This window comes from Somniosus microcephalus, unplaced genomic scaffold, assembly GCF_052327205.1.
Source record: "Somniosus microcephalus isolate GS21.2 unplaced genomic scaffold, FLI_Smic_1.0 unresolved_chr6, whole genome shotgun sequence".
Taxonomy (NCBI): Eukaryota; Metazoa; Chordata; class Chondrichthyes; order Squaliformes; family Somniosidae; genus Somniosus; species Somniosus microcephalus.
Window position 1 is genome coordinate 35,923,201 of NW_028225184.1, and position 20,094 is coordinate 35,943,294.

Sequence of the window (20,094 nt, forward strand, 5' to 3'; positions counted from 1 at the left end):
TGTGGTGTATTTGGACATTCAAAACGCTTTCCATAAGTTCCCGCCTAAGAGATTAGTGTGCAAAATTAAGGCTTGGATAGAGAACTGGTTGGTGGACAGAAAGCAAAGAGTTGGAATAAAAGCATCGTTTTCTGAGTGGCAGGCAGTGACTAGTGGGGTACCGCTAGGGTCAATCCTAGGACCCCCGCTGTTCACAATATATATTAATGATCTGAACGAGGGAATTGAATGTAATATCTCGCAATTCGAAGACGACACAAAGCTGGGTGGGAGGGTAAGCTGTGAGGAGGATGTCATGAAACTCCAGTACGATTTGGACAGGTTGGGTGATTGGGCAGAAACATGGCAAATGCACTATAATGTGGATAAATGTGAGGTTATCCACTTTGGTGGCAAAAAAAGGAAGTCAGATTATTATCTGAATGGCAATAGATTGGGAGAAGGGGAAGTGCAACGAAACCTGGATGTCCTTCTGCACCAGTCGTTAAGCTAAGAATGCAGGTGCTGCAGGCGGTTAAGAAGGTAAATGGTGTGTTGGCCTTCATAGGGAGAACTCGAGTACAGGAGCAAGGAAGCCTTGATGAGACCACACCTTGAGTATTGTGTGCAGTTTTAGTCGCCTTATCTGAGGAAGGATGTGCAGAGAAGATTCACCTGGCTGATACCTGGGATGGCAGGAATGACATATGAGGTGAGATTGTTTCGATTAGGCTTATATTTGCTGGAGTTTAGAAGAATAAGAGTTGCTCTCATTGACACTTATTAAATTCTGACAGGACTAGACAAACTAGATGCAGGAAGGATGTTCCCGATGGCGGGGGACTCCAGTACCAAGGGTCACAGTCTAAGGATAAGGAGTAAGCCATTTAGGACAGAGATGAGAAGGAATTTCTTCACCCAGAGAGTAGTAAATCTGTGGAATTCTCTACCACAGAAGGCAGTTGAGGGCAATTCATTAAATATATTCAAGAAGGAGTTAGATATATTTCTTGAGGCTAAAGGGATATGGGGAGAAGGCAGGGACAGGCTACTGAATTTGGATGATCAGCCATGATCTCATTGAATGGCGGAGCAGGCTCGAGGGGCCGAATGGCCGACTCCTGCTCCTGTATTTCAATGTTTCTATGTTTCTATGTACTACACCCCACTGAACAAGTCCCAACCCATCTGACGCAGCCCCACAGCGATACCCAGTGCCTCAGCCTACATACCACTGACCCAGACATGCACCCCAACGACCCCGCCCATTGCCCCCACCCCACTGACCCAGCCGCGCCCCTCACCGACCCAGTACCGCCCCCCAACCGAATCACAATTTGGAAATCATCCCTCTAACTTGAACCCCAACGTGTTTAATAGTTGATCAGAAATAAAGTCTTTCAGGGCATGTGACGGGAAGAAACACGAGGCAGCAATTGTCATTGGCGATATTTGCAGATGAGCATTTCACACAATCAGATCACCTTGCCCTGGAATTTTTTTACTTGAAGGGGATAAACCTTTTGCTAAAATAGCTCCGAGAGCAACCTCACAGTAAAGTGTGACGTGTTTATCATCCAAAATCATTATCAGCAATTTCTGGGCTGCAGCTTCCTGCTGCTGGTATGATATTGAAACCAACCAAACTCAATCTGTGTTTCTGCCACTTACCCGATGTTGTAATCCACTGAGTTCTTCCCCTTAGTTTAACCCCACCGTGACACCGTCCAGCCCTCCTTCATCGCCTGTTCCAGTCTGTCCCGGGAGAATGTCACAGTTTGTAGAGCTGGACATCATCCCACTTTTGGAGCATCTCAATGATTGTGGCATTTGGAGCTGTGGACAGAAGTTGAAGCAAGTCATGGACAAGTTAATCCATGAATTGATACTGAAAGGTCACTGATTTTGACGAGAGGTTACAGCAGAAATAGACTCTGTACATTCAGGACATGGTGTTGGAGAAACCTGGAACATTGTTAAAGTCCTCAGCAGATTTTCTTTTAATCAATGTTGGACATGGGGGTAATTTTAGTCAGAAAGAAAGAATTGCATTTCTATTGCGCCTTTCAGGATCTCAGGGCGTTCCATAGTGCTTTACAGCCAATGAAGTACTTTTGAAGTGTAGTCACTGTTGAAATGTCAGAAAACATTAGTCACCTGGTTAAAAGAGGAGGTAGCGAATTGGCACCTATGCTCCACCCCGGGCGATGTATTTGTTTCTCATTTGCTATTATTTAACAAGGGGGGGGAATCTTGGCTTTATGCAATTGTGTAAAACAAGTGATAGCGAGTCGGCAACCCGTTTTACATCATTCCCAATGTGTATTACCATTGAAGTAACAAGTGATGTTGCCTAGGGCTCAGTTCTGGGGCCCCAACCTTTCACCTTATTTATTAATGTCTTGGATGAAGGAAAAGAGAGTTTTATATACAAACTTATGGATGATTCTCCGTTCAGGGGACAGTAAGTAGTGCGGACTGGAGCAGGCGGCTGTAAAGGGACATTGAGAGAGTAATTGAGCGGAAACACTGCGGCAAATGAAGTTGAACGTGGGCAAGTCTCAGGTCACCCACTTTGGACCCAGCAAAGATAAATCGGATTATTATCTCAATAGTGAGGAAGTAGGAACTGTCGGAGGAGCAAAGAGATTTGAGAGTCCAAGTACATAAATGGTTACACACCAGCACACAGGTACAGAAACCAATTTAAAAAGCTAATGGGGTGTTGATCTCAGTGGGGCAGGTGGACCAATCTTGGTGCCAGTTATGATACAGCTGTCAGAGTCTTGGATGAGTTTCTGTTTATGGAAAGTGGAAGATGGGAGGCCAGCCAGGAGAATATCGGGACCAGAGGTAACAAAAGATTCCAACAGCAGAATAGCAGAGGTGGAGACAGGCGATGTCACGGAGGTGGAACTCAGCTATCTTGGTGATGGAGGGGATCTGGGTGGAAATCTCAGCTCAGAGTCAAATAGGATGCGGTCAGTCTGGTTCAGAGGGGCTGGAATCCATGGCGAGAGTATGGAGTTTGTAGCGGGTGGGGGTGGGGCTGAAGACAAAGTTTTCCAATGTTTAATTGGAGGAAATGGTGTCTCATCCTGGATTGAATGTTCGACAATCAGTCTGATAACTCGGAGGCATTGGGTCCAGGGAGAGGGTGGTGGTTAGGTAGAGCTGGATGTTGTCAGTGTACATGTGGAAACCGACGAAATATAACATGCAGCTGAGAAATAGGAGGGAGCACAGGATAGATCCTTGGGGATTCCAGGGGCAACGGTGCAGGGCGGGAATGAGAGGCAAGAGGCCTGGAACAGGGACAGATGCTCGAAGGGGGAGAGGTTGCCAGAGGAGTAGAGCCAGCCCAAGGTGTGATTTACAGATAGGGTTACAAGGGGCCTTTGCTGAACTGTTCTCTCCCTCCCCTTCTACTCCGTGATCAACAACGCCCACTTTGCAACACAACAATTAATCCATCATATATCACCGGGCGGGCTGTAGTTCCACAGTCCTTCATAACAGGATCAATGATTTATCATCGGCTTTTAACCGGGTCCCTTATCATTTTAATATTCTGTCCCCATTTCCTGGTTTGCCCGAACAGGGTGAAAATTCTTTACCAGCCCACGTTTATCACAATGAAGGGAATTCACAGGATAATACAGAGAAAGAATTGTCACTCTGGGTAAAACAGAACAAGGGGGATAATATTAAATTCGATCACTGGGTTATCCCTGGAAATATAAGTAACGTAAACCAATCTCTAATCATAGCTTCGTCGCTTCATCTAGCTCTCACTCTGAACAATTCTACAATCCCACCACTGTCTGCCTGACCAGCCGAGGACTGGCGGACACTTTGGAGTCCATGTTCCTGGTCACTCTCGCTCGAGCCCACTTAATGACTGTGATGGTGGCATAAACTTGAAGTCATCCAAAACTCACCTGTCCATGTCCTAACTCGCACCCATCTGTCCTGTGCTCGCTGACATACATTGGCTCGCGGTTAAGCAAAGCCTCAATTTCAAAATTCCCATCCTTGTTTGCAAATCCCTCCATGGCCTCGGCCCTTTCTATATTTGTAATCTCCTTCAGCACCACAACCAAGATATCTGCACTCTTCAAATTCCGCCCTCTTGAGCCTCCCTGATTAGAAATCGTTCAGCCATTGCTGACAGTGCCTTCAGCTGCCTCGGCCAGAAGCTCTGGAACTCGCTACCTAACCATTTCCACCTATCCCCCTTTTTTTCCCCTTTAAGGCTCTCCTTAAAACCGAATCTTTGACCAAGCTTTTGCTCACCTGCCGCTAATATCTCATTATGTGGCTCGGTGTCAATTTATTTGTCTTATGAAACTCCTGTGAAGTGCCTTGGGATATTTTGCTACGTTAAAAATGCTATATAAATACAACTTGTTGTTGTGGGGAACGGGGACAGTTTGAGCCGAGGGTCCCAATGTTGAACAGATCATCCTCGGTCCTTGTCTGAGCGGACACAGAGAATGGCGATCTTTACTCTGGAATGAGTTGACCACAGCAGCCCGTGTAACAGAATCTCCCCGGGAGAGCCTGGCTTTAAATAGGATGTTAAAAGAATCAATGCAGAGTGAGACAGAGGACAGGTTCAGAGCTCCATTCACAATACCTTGGTCTCCGAATCTCCCCGGGAGAGCCTGGCTTTAAACGGCAAGAGTAAAGAATCAATGCTGAGTGAGACAGATTACAGGTTCAGAGCTCCATTCACATTACCTGGGTCCCCGAATCTCCCCAGGAGAGCCTGGCTTTAAACAGGAAGAGTAAAGAATCAATGCAGAGTCAGACAGATTACAGGCACAGATCTCCATTCACTATACCTTGGTCCCTGAATCTCCCTGGGAGAGCCTGGCTTTAAACAGGAAGAGTAAAGAATCAATGCAGAGTGAGACAAATTACAGGTTCAGAGCTCCATTCACATTACCTTGGTCCCCGAATCTCGCCGGAAGAGCCTGGCTTTAAACAGGAAGTTTAAAGAATCAATGCAGAGTGAGACAGATGACAGGTTCAGAGCTCCATTCACATTACCTGGGTCTCCGAATCTCCCCGGGAGAGCCTGGCTTTAGACGGGAAGTTTAAAGAATCAATGCAGAGTGAGACAGATGACAGGTTCAGAGCTCCATTCACAATATCTGGGTCCCCGAATCTCCCCGGGAGAGCCTGGCTTTAAACAGGAAGTTTAAAGAATCAATGCAGAGTGAGACAGATGACAGGTTCAGAGCTCCATTCACATTACCTTGGCGCCCGATTCTCCCCGGGAGAGCCTGGCTTTAAACAGGAAGTTTAAAGAATCAATGCAGAGTGAGACAGGTGACAGGTTCCGAGCTCCATTCACAATACCTGGGTCCCCGAATCTCCCCGGGAGAGCCTGGCTTTAAACGGGAAGTTTAAAGAATCAATGCAGAGTGAGACAGATGACAGGTTCAGAGCTCCATTCACATTACCTGGGTCCCCGAGTCTCCCCGGAAGAGCCTGGCTTTAAACGGGACGTTTAAAGAATCAATGCAGAGTGAGACAGATGACAGGTTCAGAGCTCCATTCACATTACCTTGGTCCCCGAATCTCCCCGGGAGAGCCTGGCTTTAAACAGGAAGTTTAAAGAATCAATGCAGAGTGAGGCAGATTACAAGCTCAGAGCTCCATTCACAATACCTGTGTCCCTGATTCTCCCCGGGAGAGCCTGGCTTTAAACGGGAACTTTAAAGAATCAATGCAGAGAGAGACAGATATCATGTTCAGAGCTCCATTCACAATATCTTGGTCCCCGAATCTCCCTGGAAGAGCCAGGCTTTAAACGGGAAGTTTAAAGAATCAATGCAGAGTGAGACAGATGACAGGTTCAGAGCTGGATTCACGTTACATTGGTGCCCGATTCTCCGTCTCTCTGAAAGCTCTGTCTGTGGAGATTCATTGCAGCCAATGGCTGGTTTTCATGGAGCGAGTCACAGTTTGATCATTTGAGCTGCTCCTTGTTTCTGAGATTTGTGCCCGAGTTTCACCTTCTGGTGAAAAGATTGTTTCTGCTCGGAGATTGATTCCTATCTGAGGAATTTCTATCTTTGGAAAGAGGAGTGGAGTTTCTGGTAAACACCAATCGAGCCAGTTTGACAAGTCCTCGCCCCGTTTAACTGTGGACAAAGGGAGTTAGAAACATTTCTTTATCACTTCCTGTTCAGTCAGTGAAGCAAAACAGGCCCAGCATTAGACACCAATTGTTGCATTAACATCTGGGACATTGTGGAAAGTCCCACCGATCGACTGAGGTTTGGAGACTGGGCCAAGCACCTGAGAGCGCTTTCATCAGCTGAGGTACTGAGGACCGAGTGAGGGGATGGGCGCAGACACACTGTGTGGGTGGCGAGCGCCAGAGTTCCTCAACCTGGTCCCTTTCACATTCATAACTGAGAGCGCCCCCCAGAAGAGGCTGTGTGTGAACACACGGTGTGTGGGTGGTGAGCGCCAGAGTTCCTCAACCTGGTCCCCTTCACCTTGAAAACTGAGAGGGTCCCCCAGAAGAGGCAGTGTGTGAACACAGTGTTTGTGGTAGTGAACATCCTCTGAAAGGAAGAGGGTCCAGGGCCTGCAGCAGGCTCAGCTGCCGAGGGTGGGTATTGCTCTCATTCATCTCCCTCCATCCCATTGAAGATTGAGAAGGGCAGTGCAGAACATGAGTGGCCAGGTACCCGGCCGGAACCTACGCTGTTAAACACAGCCTCTGCCTTGGGTCACTATCCAAGCTCACACTGAGAGGCTGGCTAGAGCCACGGGGAGAGGGCCCGAGGAACATAATCTCCCCGGGAGACACCGGCTTTAAACAGGGAAATTAAAGTTAGACACTGGACACAGATTGCGAACTACACGAACCTTACCTGGATCCGCAGATTCACCCTTTCTGTGTGCAGCCTGCTAGTTCTGTCTTTGTAAACACATTGCCACCAATCAGGAGGCTTTTCCTGCTTTTCTTCCCGCCAATCACAGTTTGGTAATTGGAGCTGATCCTTGTTATTTGAGATTTGAGCCAATCTCCGCCCTCTGACTGAAAGCTGCTGTTTCAAAATATCAATCGAACCGGTTTGACAACTCTTTTAGCTATGAACAAAATTAGTTCAAATCAATTCTTTGTCACGTATTATCACAATAAAAGAGACCCAGCTCTAGGAATGAATTGTAATGCCTCTACCTGGGACTTTAAGAACCGTTCCACAGATTCACTGATGTTTGAACTTTCAGACCAACACCTCAGAGCCAGTGACTGGTGTTTCAGTGCGGGGAGGGCGAGCCACGTCGAACCATTTAACTGCTGAATGACGTTGCCCTGGAATGGGGAAGAAGTGATGTCTCCAGGGTTACTTCTCTCAGTTGACTGGATGGTAGTCAGTGCCGCTCCCTGTTCACCAATCACCCCTGTGCAAACTGAGCTACATTGAGGGGGAAGTTCAGTCTGAGATAGCACGGTTCAGTCTGAGAGAGGGACAGTTCAGTCTGAGAGAGGGGTTGGTTCAGTCTGAGAGATGGGGCAGGTCAGTCTGAGAGAGGGGGTTTCAGTCTGAGAGGGGGGGTTCAGTCTGAGAAAGGGGGTGGTTCAGTCTGAGAGAGGGCGCGATTCAGTCTGAGATGTGGGTTCAGTCTGAGAAAGGCAGCGGTTCAGTCTGAGGGAGGGGATGGTAGAGTCTGAGAGAGGGCGTGGTTCAGCCTGAGACGGGGCAGTTCAGTCTGAGAGAGGGGCGGTTCAGTCTGAGAGAGGGGATGGTTCAGTATGAGAGAGGGGGCGGTTCAGTCTGAGAGAGGGGCCGCTCAGTCTGAGAGGGTGGTGGTTCAGTCTGAGAAAGGGGGTTGTTCAGTCTGAGAGAGGGACGCTACAGTCTATGAGAGGGGGGGTTCAGTCTGATAGAGGGAGCAGTTCAGTCTGAGAGAGGTGCCGTTCAGTTTGAGAGGGCGACGGTTCAGTCTGAGAGAACGATGGTTCAATATGAGAGAGGGGCGATTCAGTCTGTGAGAGGGGGTTTAAGTCTGATAGATGGAGCACTTCAGTCTGAGAGGGGGTGGTTTAGTCTGAGAGAGGGGGTTCAGTCTGAGAGAGGGGCGTTCAGTCTGGGAGAGGAAGCGGTTCAGTCTGAGAGAGGATGGATTCAGTCTGAGACAGGGGGGTTCAGTATGAGTGAGGGGGCTTCAGTATGAGTGAGGGGATGTTTCAGTCTGAGAGAGGATGCGGTTCAATTTGAGAGAGGGCATGGTTCAGTCTGAGAGAGGGGATGTTTCAATCTGGGAGAGGGGGCGGTTCAGTCTGAGAGAGGGGGCGGTACAGTCTGAGAGAGGGGGGTTCAGTATGAGAGAGGGAATAGTTCAGTCTGAGAGGAAGAGGGTAAGTCTGTGAGAGTTGGGTTCAGTCTGAGAGAGGGGGTTCAGTCTGAGAGAGTGCGTTCAGTCTGAGGAAGGGTGTTCAGTCTGAGAGAGGAGGTTCAGTCTGAGAGAGTGCGGTCAGTCTGAGAGAGGGTGTTCAGTCTGAGAGAGGGGGTTCAGTCTGAGAGAGGGGGCTTCAGTCTGAGAGAGGGGACGGTTCAGTCTGCGAGAGGGGGTTTAAGTCTGAGAGAGGGGGGTTCAGTCTGAGAGAGGGGGCTTCAGTCTGAGAGAGGACACGGATCAGTCTGAGAGGGGGCAGTTCAATCTGAGAGAGGGCATAGCTCTGAATTAGAGAGGACGGGGATCAGTCTGAGAGAGGGCACAGCTCAGTCTGAGAGCGGGGATAACACTCTGAGAGAGGGTTTTTTTCAACCTGAGAGAGTGGGTGTTTCAGTCTGAGAGAGGGGATTCAGACTGAGAGGGGACGATTCTGTCTGAGAGAGGTGACAGTTCAGTCTGAGAGAGGGGACGGTTCAGTCTGAGAGAGGGGACGGTTCAGTCTACGAAAGGGGCGGTTCCGTCTGAGACAGGGGACGGTTCAGTCTGAGGGAAGAAATGATGTATCCAGGGTTACATCTCTCAGGTGACTGGATGTTATTCAGGGCCACTCCCTGTTCACCCATCACCACTGTGCACACTGAGCTACATTGAGGGGAAAGTTCAGTCTGAGACAGCACGGTTCAGTCTGAGAGAGGGACAGTTCAGTCTGAGAGAGGGGGCAGGTCAGTCTGAAAGCGGGGGTTTCAGTCTGTGAGAGGGGTCGGTTGAGACTGAGAGATGGGATGGTTCAGTCTGAGAGAGTGGCGGTTCAGTCTGAGAGAGGGACGGTTCAGTCTGAGAGAAGGGTGGATTAGTCTGAGAGAGGGGTCGGTTCAGACTGAGAGAGGGGATGGTTCAGTCTGAGAGAGTGGCGGTTCAGTCTGAGAGAGGGGATGGTTCCGTCTGAGAGAGGGGATGTTTCTGTCTGAGAGAGGGTGCAGTTCAGTCTGAGAGATGGGACGGGTCAGTCTGAGAGAGGGGCGGTTCAGTCTGAGAGAGGAGACGGTTCAGTTGGAGAGAGGGGGGTTTAGCGTGAGAGAGGGGCCGCTTCAGTCCGAGAGAGGGGGCGGTTCAGTCTGAGAGAGGGGCGGTTCAGTCTGAGAGAAAGGCGGATTAGTCTTTGAGAGGTGTCGGTTCAGTCTGAGAGAGGGGCAGTTCAGGGGACGGTTCATTCTGAGAGATGGGGATCAGACTGCGAAGTGACGGTTCAGTCTGAAAGAGGTGTCGGTTCAGTCTGAGAGGAATGGATCAGTCTGAGAGAGTGCGGTTCAGTCTGAGAAAAGGCGGTTCAGTCTGAGCAAGGGGGGTTCAATCTGAGAGAGGAACGGTTCAGCCTGAGAGGGTGCAGTTCAGTCTGAGAGAGGGGATTCAGCCTGAGAGAGGGGGCGGGTCAGTCTGAGAGAGGAGTGGTTCAGTCTGAGAGAGGGGACTGTTTAGTCTGAGAGGGGATGGTTCAGTCTGAGAGAGGGGATGGTTTAGGCTGAGAGAGGGGAGGGATCAGTCTGAGTGAGGGGGTTCAGACTGAGAGAGGGGATGGTTTAGGCTGAGAGAGGGGATGGATCAGTCTGAGAGAGGGGTTTCAGACTGAGAGAGGGTCGGATCAGTCTGTAAGAGGGAGTGGTTCTGTCTGAGAGAGGACGGTTCAGTCTGAGAGAGGGGGTGTTCAGTCTGAGAGAGGGGAGGGTTCAGTCTGAGAGAGGAGACGGTTCAGTCTGAGAGAGGGGGGTTCAGTCTGAGAGAGGGGATGGTTCAGTCTGAGAGGGGCAGTTCATTTTGAGAGGGGATGGTTCAGTCTGAGAGAAGGGACGGTTCAGCCTGAGAGAGGGGGCTGTTCAGTCTGAGGGAGGGGGAGGTTCATTCTGAGAGAGGGGACAGTTCAGTCTGAGAGAGGGGCGGTTCAGTATGAGAGGGGTCGGATCAGTCTCAGAGAGGGATGGTTCAGACTGAGAGATTGGGCAGTTCAGACGGAGAGAGGGGGGTGTTCAGTCTGAGACAGGTGATGGTTCAGTCTGAAAGGGGACGGTTCAGTCTGAGAGAGGGGGCATTCAGTCTGAGAGAGGGGATGGTTCATTCTGAGAGAGGGGCGGTTCATTCTGAGAGAGGGGCCGGTTCAGTCTGAGAAAGGAACGGTTCAGTCTTAGAGAGGGGACGGTTCAGTCTGAGAGGAGATGGTTCAGTCTGAGAGAGGGGACGGTTCAGTCTGAGAGGGGGTGTTTCAGTCTGAGAGAGGGGACGGTTCAGTTTGTGAGGGGATGGTTCAGTCTGAGAGAGGGGGCGGTTCAGTCTGACAGAGGGGAAGGTTCAGTCTGAGAGAGTGGAGGGATCAGTCTGAGAGAGGGGGCGGTTCAGTCTGACAGAGGGGAAGGTTCAGTCTGAGAGAGTGGAGGGATCAATCTGAGAGAGGGGGCGGTTCAGTCTGAGAGAGGGGAAGGTTCAGTCTGAGAGAGTGGAGGGATCAGTCTGAGAGAGGGGGTTCAGACTGAGAGAGGGGACAGTTCAGTCTGATAGAAGGCTGCTTCAGAATGAGAGAGGGGGGTTCAGTCTGTAAGAGGGAGTGGATCAGCCTGAGAGAGGAGACGGTTCAGCCTTAGTGAGGGGGTGTTCAGTCTGAGAGTGAGACTGCAGCCTGAGAGAGGGGGCAGTCCAGACAGAGAGGGGGTTCAGTCTGAGAGAGAGGGCAGTGCAGCCTGAGAGATGGCCTGGTTGAATCAGAGAGGGGGCGGTTCTGTCTGAGAGGGGATGGTTCAGTCTGAGAGATGCGTCGTTTCATTCTGACCGAGGGACAGTTCAGTCTGAGAGAGGGGACGGTTCAGGCTGAGAGAGGGGGCGGTTCAGTCTGAGAGAGGGGGGTGTTCATTTTGAGAGAGGTGATGGTTCAGTCTGAGAGGGGGGAGGTTCAGTCTGAGAAGGGACTGTTCAGTCTGAGAGAGGGGGCGTTTCAGTCTGAGAGAGTGAGTGGTTTAGTCTGAGAGAGGGGACAGTTCAGAGACAAATTTTAGCATTTAAGCTATAGCATTGCCTCAAACAGCCCAGAGGTTGGGAGGCTCACACGGCTGCACAATGTCATAAGGACACTCAGTATTGCACCAGCCACAAAGGGACAGAGACAGAATGACACACAGAAAACCAGCAAATTATTTTAGGCCACACAAATGGTGGGACAGAGAAAGACACTGAGGAAACCAGAGAGAGAGAAAAAAAAATAGACTGAATAACACGAGGGAGAGACAGAGAAACAGAGACTGTGGGAAAGACCGAAACTGCGAGAGAGAGAGAGAGACAGAGGTAGAGAGAGAGGGAAACAGAGTTGAGATGAAGAGAGAGACTTTCTTGAAGGTGCATTTTGCTGATTAAATTAATTATCTGTTGTGTAAAGATGTTCCCTGTTAGGGAAATTTGTTTCCTGTAGATGTTTTCTGTTGTGTTAAGTTTTTTCCTGTTGTTTAGAGTTGTTGTCTGCTTTGTAAACATGTTCCTTATTGCGTAATTTTTTTCCTGTTGTGCAAATATGTCCTGTGTTACTGTCCGTCTCCTCACTGTGACAATGTGTTAGGGTTTTACTCTGGCAAAGATCACCAAGAGTACTCCATTCCCCTACACTCCCCACTGGACCTAAACTACATCTAATATTAGCAGCACAGAGCACTGAAATGATCTAAGATCTTAATCTGATGTTACATTTTATTGATAGTCTGACCTATTGAGGCGGGCTTTTTGCTCAAAAAGGCGGCACTAAAGAGCTCAGCTGGATATCCAGTAAATGGCCGCCCTGCACCGAAAGAACAATGGGCAAACCCGCCAATCACAGTCGCTGCTGTGGGCCTGATCAAAATAGGAGCACTGCAAATAAATGGAGAGACTGACAGACATGGAGAGCGAGAGAGAGAGAGAGATATATATAGAGAGAGAGAGAGCAAGAGAGAGAGAGAGAGAAACAGAGAGAGAGATAGAGAGAGAGACAGACAGACACAGACAGAGACAGAGAGCTAGATAGGGAGAGAGTGAGCTAGAGATTGTGAAAGTCAACATTGAGTTCAACAATTTCAGATAATTATCCCTGCCCCCATTTTTCATGCAGTATGATTTTTGCCATTCCCATTTGCAACATTTTATCTTTCCTGCCTCTTACAAAAGTACAGGATGTACTTTCTATTTCTTCCTCCCCTCCTAAAACCCCCTCCCTGTCTCTGCACCTGCTTAATATCTGTTACATCTCCAGCTTTCTCCAGTTCTGATGAAGGGTCCCAGACCTGAAACATTAACTCTGTTTCTCTCTCCACGGATGCTGCCTGGCCTGCTGAGTATTTCCAGAATTTTCTGTTGATATTTCAGACTTCCAGCATCCGCAGTATTTTGCAATTATATTAGTGTTTGGTTCACTGGCACCTCTCTTATAGGAATACCTACCTTGAAGAAGTTCTGCTCTTCTCTCCAACGGGAGTTCCGTTTATCTATTCAACCAAATTCATCTTCATTGCCTTCAGTTTCCCTTCTCGTTTTTGACCAGGTATTTGCCAAAACTCGGTTTCACAGCCACATCTCCTTCCTCAGTAACTGTCTCCGGTTCAGAGTTACTCCATGTGGATTCCAACTAAACTTCCACCTTTCATGTTTTGGATCCACCCAAGTTTACAAATATCTCCTCGATATTCATCATTCTTCAAACTACTGCTGTCGCTGCATCTTGAGATCCAAGCTCAAAACTATGCGCTGCGACATGAACAACCTCGACCTCTCTCTTCAGCAGCACCGACGCACTCTATTTCAATGCTGTCCGGGTCCATAGTTCCATTTCATCCTTCGACTCAACCAACGCTTCAACAAATAACTTTTTTTCTTCCTTTCTGATGTCAAGGATCACAAGCTTCATCAACTCGTGGAAACCAACGCCCCCCAGAAACTTCTTTCCCGTTACTTTCCTCCGATCCGATCCCATCTTCCAATCTCACCCCCTGCCGTGTATTTACTATCCCCTCTGACCTTCCCCTCTCTGACTCCGAACGATCAGTCCTCAGCAAAGGCCTGAGCTTCATCCATTTACACCCCACCTGAATGAATTTCGAGCTCGGCACGATGCTGAGCTCTTCTTCCGTCGCCTGCATCTCTGTGCCCACTTCTTTGGCCAGGAGTCTTCCCCCCGCACGGCTGATCCTTTCTCCCGCTTTCTAAATTCTCGTTCTACTTGGACCCCTCCCTCTGGCCTTCTACCCTCTCTCGGTCTTTTCATTGCTAACTGCCGACGTGACATCGGCCGTCTCCATTTCTCTGCACCTCTCACTCACTCCAACCTAACTCCCTCTGTCCTTGTAGCACTCCATTCTCTCCGATCCAACCCTAACATTATCATTAAACCTGCTAATAAGGGCGGTGCTGTTGTTGTTTCGCTACCCGACCTCTACCGTGCGGAAGCTGAACTCCAACTCTCCAACACCTCCTCCTACCTCCGCCTGGACCATGAACCCACTAGCAAAAATCAAGCCATTGTTTCCAAGTGTGTCATTGACCTCATCTGCTCTGGGGATCTTCCCTCCATGGCCGCCAATCTCATAGTCCCCCAACCCCGCAAAGCCCGTTTCTACCTCCTTCCCAAGATCCACCAACAGGACTGCCCTGGTAGACCCAGCGTTTCAGCCTGTTCTTGCCCCACGGAACATATCTCTTCCTATCTCGACTCGATTTTTTCTCCCCTTGTCCAGACTCTTCCCACCTACATTCGCGACTCTTCCGACGCCCTCCATCACTTTTACATTTTCCAGTTTCCTGGCCCCAAATGTCTCCTTTTCACCATGGGCATCCAATCGCTCTACACCTCCATCCCCCACCAGAACGGCGTTCGGGCGCTCCGTTTCTTCCTTGAACAGAAGCCCAACCAGTCCCCATCCACCACCACCCTCCTCCACCTGGCTGAACTTGTTCTCACATTGAACAACTTCTCCTTTGACTCCAATCACTTACTCCAAATTGAAGGTGTGCTATGGGAACCCGCATGGGCCCTAGCTATGCCTGCCTGTTCATGGGGTTTGTGGAACATTCTTTGTTCCAGTCCTACACAGGTCCCCTCCATCACGTCTTTTTCCGTTACATCGGTGACTGTATTGGTGCAGTTTCCTGCTCTCGCCCTGAACTAGATAAGTTAATTCACTTTACTTCCAATTTCCACCCTTCCCTCACCTTCACATGCTCCATCTCCGACTCTTCCCTTCCCTTCCTTGAATTCTCCATCTCCATTTCTGGCGATCGGCTTTCAACAAACATCCACTACAAGCCCACGACTCCCACAGCTACCTGGACTACAATTCCTCCCACCCCGCTTCCTGTAAGGACTCTATTCCATTCTCCCAGTTTCTTCATCTCTGCCGCATCTGTTCTGACGATGCCACCTTCCATACTAGTGCTTCTGACATGTCTTCCATTTTCCTCAACTGAGGATTCCCCTCTACCATGGTTGACATGGCCCTTGACCATGTCCGTTCTATTTCCCGCACTTCTGCACTCACCCTGCCCCTCCCTCCCAGAACCACGATAGGGTTCCCCTTGTCCTCACCTTTCATCCCACCAGCCTCCACATTCAACGGATCATCCTCCGCCATTTCCGCCACCTCCAACATGATCCCACCAGCAAACACATCTTCCCCTCCCCCCCTTTCAGCAGTCCGAAGGGACAGCTCCCTCCGCAACACCGTGGTCCACTCCTCAATCACTCCCAACAGCCCTGATCCTTCACCTGGCACCTTCCCGTGCAAGTGAAGGAGATGCAACACATGCCCTTTTACCTCCTCCCTTCCCACTGGCCAGTGCCCCAAATACTCCTTCCAGGTGAAACAGCGATTAACGTGTACTTCTTGCAATTTAATATACTGTATTCGCTGCTCACGATAATGTCTCCTCTACATTGGGGAGACCAAACGCAGATAGGGGCGACCGCTTTGTGGAACACCTCCATTCAGTTCGTATGGCTGACACTGAGCTTCCGGTCACCTGTCACTTTAATTCACCGCACCACTCCCACTCTGATTTCTCTGTCCTCGGGCTATTGCATTGTACCAATGCAGCTCAACGTATGCTCGAGCAACAGCACCTCATCTTTCGATTGGGCTCTTTGCTGACTGCCGGACTCAACATTGAGTTCAACAATTTCAGATATTTATCCCTGCCCCCATTTTTCACGCAGTATGATTTTTGCCATTCACATTTGCAACATTTTATCTTTCCTCCCTCTTACAAAAGTACAGGATGTTCTTTCTATTTCTTCCTCCTTCCTAACCGCCCCCCGCCCTGTCTCTGCACCCGCTTAATATCTGTTACATCTCCAGCTTTTGTCAGTTCTGATGAAGTGTCCCAGACCTGAAACGTTAACTCTGTTTCTCTCTCCATGGATGCTGCCTGGCCTGCTGAGTATTTCCAGCATTTTCTGTTGTTATTTCAGATTTCCAGCATCCGCAGTATTTTGCAATTATATTAGAGTTTGGTTCACTGCCACCTCTCTGCTGGGAACGCCTACCTTGAAGATGTTCTTCTCTTCTCTCCGACGGGAGTTCCGTTTACCTATTCAAACTTGTTCATCTTCATTGCTTTCAGTTTCCCTTCTCGTTTTGACCAGGTATCTGCCAAGATTCGGTTTCACAGCCACACCTCTTTCCTCAGTAACTGTCTCCGGTTCAGAGTTATTCCACGTGGATTCCAACTAAACTTCCACCTTTCATGTTTTCAATCCACCCAGGATTACAAATATCTCCTCGACATTCATCGTACTTCAAACTACTGCTCTCACCGCATCATGAGATCCACGCTCAATGCCATGTGCCGCCATATGAACAACCTTGACCTCTCTCTTCAGCACCGACCTCCTCAGAAGACAAACACGGGACACAACCAACAGAGTACAATTCGTCGTCCAGTACTTCCCCGGAGCGGAGGAACTGCGCCATGTTCTTCGCAGCCTTCAACATGTCATCGATGACGACAAACATTTCGCTAAGACCATCCCCACGCCTCCACTACTCGCTTTCAAACAGCCACCTAACCTCAAACAGACCATCGTTTGTAGCAAATTACCCTGCTTTCAGGAGAACAGCGACCACGACACCACACAACCCTGCCACAGCAACCTCTGCAAGACATGCCAGAACATAAACACAGATACCATCGTAACACTTGAGGACACCACCCACCAGGTATATGGTACATACACATGTGACGCGGCCAATGTTGTCTACCTCATGCGTTGCAGGAAAGGATGCCCCGGAGCATGGTACATCGGCGAGAGCATGCAGACACTGCGACAATGGGTGAAGTGACACCGCGCAACAATCACCAGGCAGGAGTGTTCCCTCCCAGTCGGGGAACACTTCAGCAATTACTGACATTCAGCCTCCGATCTTCGGGTAAGCATTATCCAAGGCGGCCTTCGAGACACACGACAACGCAAAATCGTCGACCAGAAACTGATAGCCAAGTTCCGCAACCATGAGGACGGCCTCAACCGAGATCTTGGGTTCATGTCACGTTACATGTAACCCCACCTGAGGCAGGGTCATCCAGACTCGAGTCGACATTGGCTTGTTCTCTCTGCACAGATGCAGCCGGACCTGCTGTGATTTCCAGCAAAAAAAAATAAATGTTTTATCTTTTTTTGTTTTTCATACAGACCCCAGCATCTGCAATAGTTGACCCCTTGTGACCCCACCTCATTGTTCTTTGATTTAATGCTTTCCTGGCTGATCTTATGGGACACCATTCACACCTTTGATTGCTGTGATTATCTCTCTGCCGAGGTGTGATAAATGGCAGTTGGCAAGATTACCTGTAAACATCTGACATTATTCTCTGACTATATAAGGTGTGTCTTTATATATTTCTCTACTTCACCTGACGAAGGAGCAGCGCTCCGAAAGCTTGTGCTTTCAAATAAAGCTGTTGGACTGTAACCTGGTGTTGTGTGACATCTTACATTCAGTAGCAGCGACGCACTCTATTTCAATGCTGTCCGGGTCCACAGTTCCATTTCATCCTTCGACTCATCCAACGTTTCAACAAAAAACATTTTTTCTTCATTTCTGATGTCAAGGATCGCAAACTTCATCAACTCGTGGACACCAACGCCCCCCCAGAACTTTCTTCCACATTACTTTCCTCCGATCCGATCACTTCTTCCAATCTTACCCCCTGCCATGTTTTCACTATCCCCTCTGACCTTCCCCTCTCTGACCCCGAAAGATCAGTCCTCAGCAAAGGCCTGAGCTTCATCCCCTTACGCCTCCATCTCAATGAATTTCGAGCTCGGCAAGATGCTGAGCTCTTCCTCCATTGCCTTCATCTCCGTGCCCACCCCTCTGGTCATGAGTCTTCCCCCCGCATGGCTGATCCTTTCTACCACTTTCTAAATTCTCGTTCTACTTGGACCCCTCCCTCTGGCCTTCTACCCTCTCCAGATCATTTCATTGCTAACTGCCGACGTGACATCGGCTGTCTCCATTTCTCTGCTCCCCTCACTCACTCCAACCTAACTCCCTTTGAACTTGCAGCACTCCATTCTCTCCGATCCAACCCTAACATTATCATTAAACCTGCTGATAAGGGCGGTGCTGTTGTTGTTTCGCTAACTGACGTCTACCGTGCAGAAGCTGAATTCCAACTCTCCAACATCTCCTCCTATCTCCGCCTGGACCATGAACCCACTAGCAAAAATCAAGCCATTGTTTCCAAGTGTGTCATTGACCTCATCTCCTCTGGGGATCATCCCTCCATGGCCGCCAATCTCATAGACCCCCAACCCCGCACAGCCCGTTTCTACCTCCTTCCCAAGATCCACCAACAGGACTGCCCTGGTAGACCCATCGTTTCAGCCTGTTCTTGCCCCATGGAACTTATCTCTTCCTATCTCGACTCTATTTTTTCTCCCCTTGTCCAGACTCTTACCACCTACATTCACGACTCTTCCGATGCCATCCGTCACTTTAACATTTTCCAGTTTCCTGGCCCCAAATGTATCCTTTTCACTATGTGCATCCAATCGCTCTACACCTCCATCCCCCACCAGAACGGCGTTCGGTCACTCCGTTTCTTCCTTGAACAGAGGCCCAACCAGTCCCCATCCACCACCACCCTCCTCTGCATGGCTGAATTTGTTCTCACATTGAACAACTTCTCCCTTGACTCCATTCAATTACTCCAAATTAAAGGTGTTGCTATGGGAACCCGCACGGGCCCTAGCTATGCCTGCCTGTTCATGGGGTATGTGGAACATTCTTTGTTCCAGTCCTACTCAGGTCCCCTCCATCACCTCTATTTCCGTTACGTCGGTGACTGTATTGGTGCAGTTTCCTGCTCCCGCCCTGACCTAGATAAGTTCATTCACTTTACCTCCAATTTCCACCCTTCCCTCACCTTCACATGCTCCATCTCCGACTCTTCTCTTCCCTTCCTTGACTTCTCCATCTCCACTTCTGGCGATCGGCTTTCAAAAAACATCCACTACAAGCCCACGACTCCCACAGCTACCTGGACTACAAGTCCTCCCACCCCGCCTCCTGTAAGGACTCTATTCCATTCTCCCAGTTTCTCCATCTCTGCCGCGTCTGTTCTGACGATGCCACCTTCCATACTAGTGCTTCTGACATGTCTTCCTTTTTCCTCAACTGAGGATTCCCCTCTACCGTGGTTGACACGGCCATTGACCATGTCCGTTCTATTTCCTGCACTTCTGCACTCACCCTGCCCTTCCCTCCCAGAACCACGATATGTTTCCCCTTGTCCTCACCTTTCATCCCACCAGCCTCCACATTCAGCGGATCATCCTCCGCCGTTTCCGCCACCTCCAGCATGATCCCCCCACCAGCAAACACATCTTCCCCTCCCCCCCTTTCAGCAGTCCGAAGGGACAGCTCATGACGGGACACCGTGGTCCACTCCTCAATCACCCCAACCACCCTGCTCCTTCACCTGGCACCTTCCCATGCAAGTGCAGGAGATGCAACACATGCCCTTTTACCTCCTCCCTTCCCACTGGCCAGGGCCGCAAACACCCCTTCCAGGTGAAACAGAGGATTACGTGCATTCTTGCAATTTAATATACTGTATTCACTGCTCACGATGCTGTCTCCTCTACATTGGGGAGACCAAACGCAGATTGGGCGACCGCTTAGCGGAACACCTCCATTCAGTCCGTATGGGTGACCCTGAGCTTCCTGTCACCTCTCACTTTAATTCACCGCATCATTCCCACTCTGATTTCTCTGTCCTCGGGCTATTGCATTGTACCAATGCAGCTCAACGTATGCTCGAGCAACAGCACCTCATCTTTCGATTGGGCTCTTCATGACTGCCGGACTCAACATTGAGTTCAACAATTTCAGATATTTATCCCTGCCCCCATTTTTCACGCAGTATGATTTTTGCCATTCACATTTGCAACATTTTATCTTCCTGCCTCTTACAAAAGTACAGGATGTTCTTTCTATTTCTTCCTCCTTCCTAACCACCCCCCGCCCTGTCTCTGCACCTGCTTAATATCTGTTACATCTCCAGCTTTTGTCAGTTCTGATGAAGTGTCCCAGACCTGAAACTTTAACTCTGTTTCTCTCTCCATGGATGCTGCCTGGCCTGCTGAGTATTTCCAGCATTTTCTGTTGTTATTTCAGATTTCCAGCA

The 20,094-nt window shown here is 49.4% G+C and overlaps 1 pseudogene; it reads left to right on the top strand.

Annotated features, from left to right (window-relative positions):
- LOC147087200 (uncharacterized) overlaps positions 1-20,094 on the top strand; it is a 32,586-nt pseudogene that overhangs the window by 11,410 nt on the left and 1,082 nt on the right.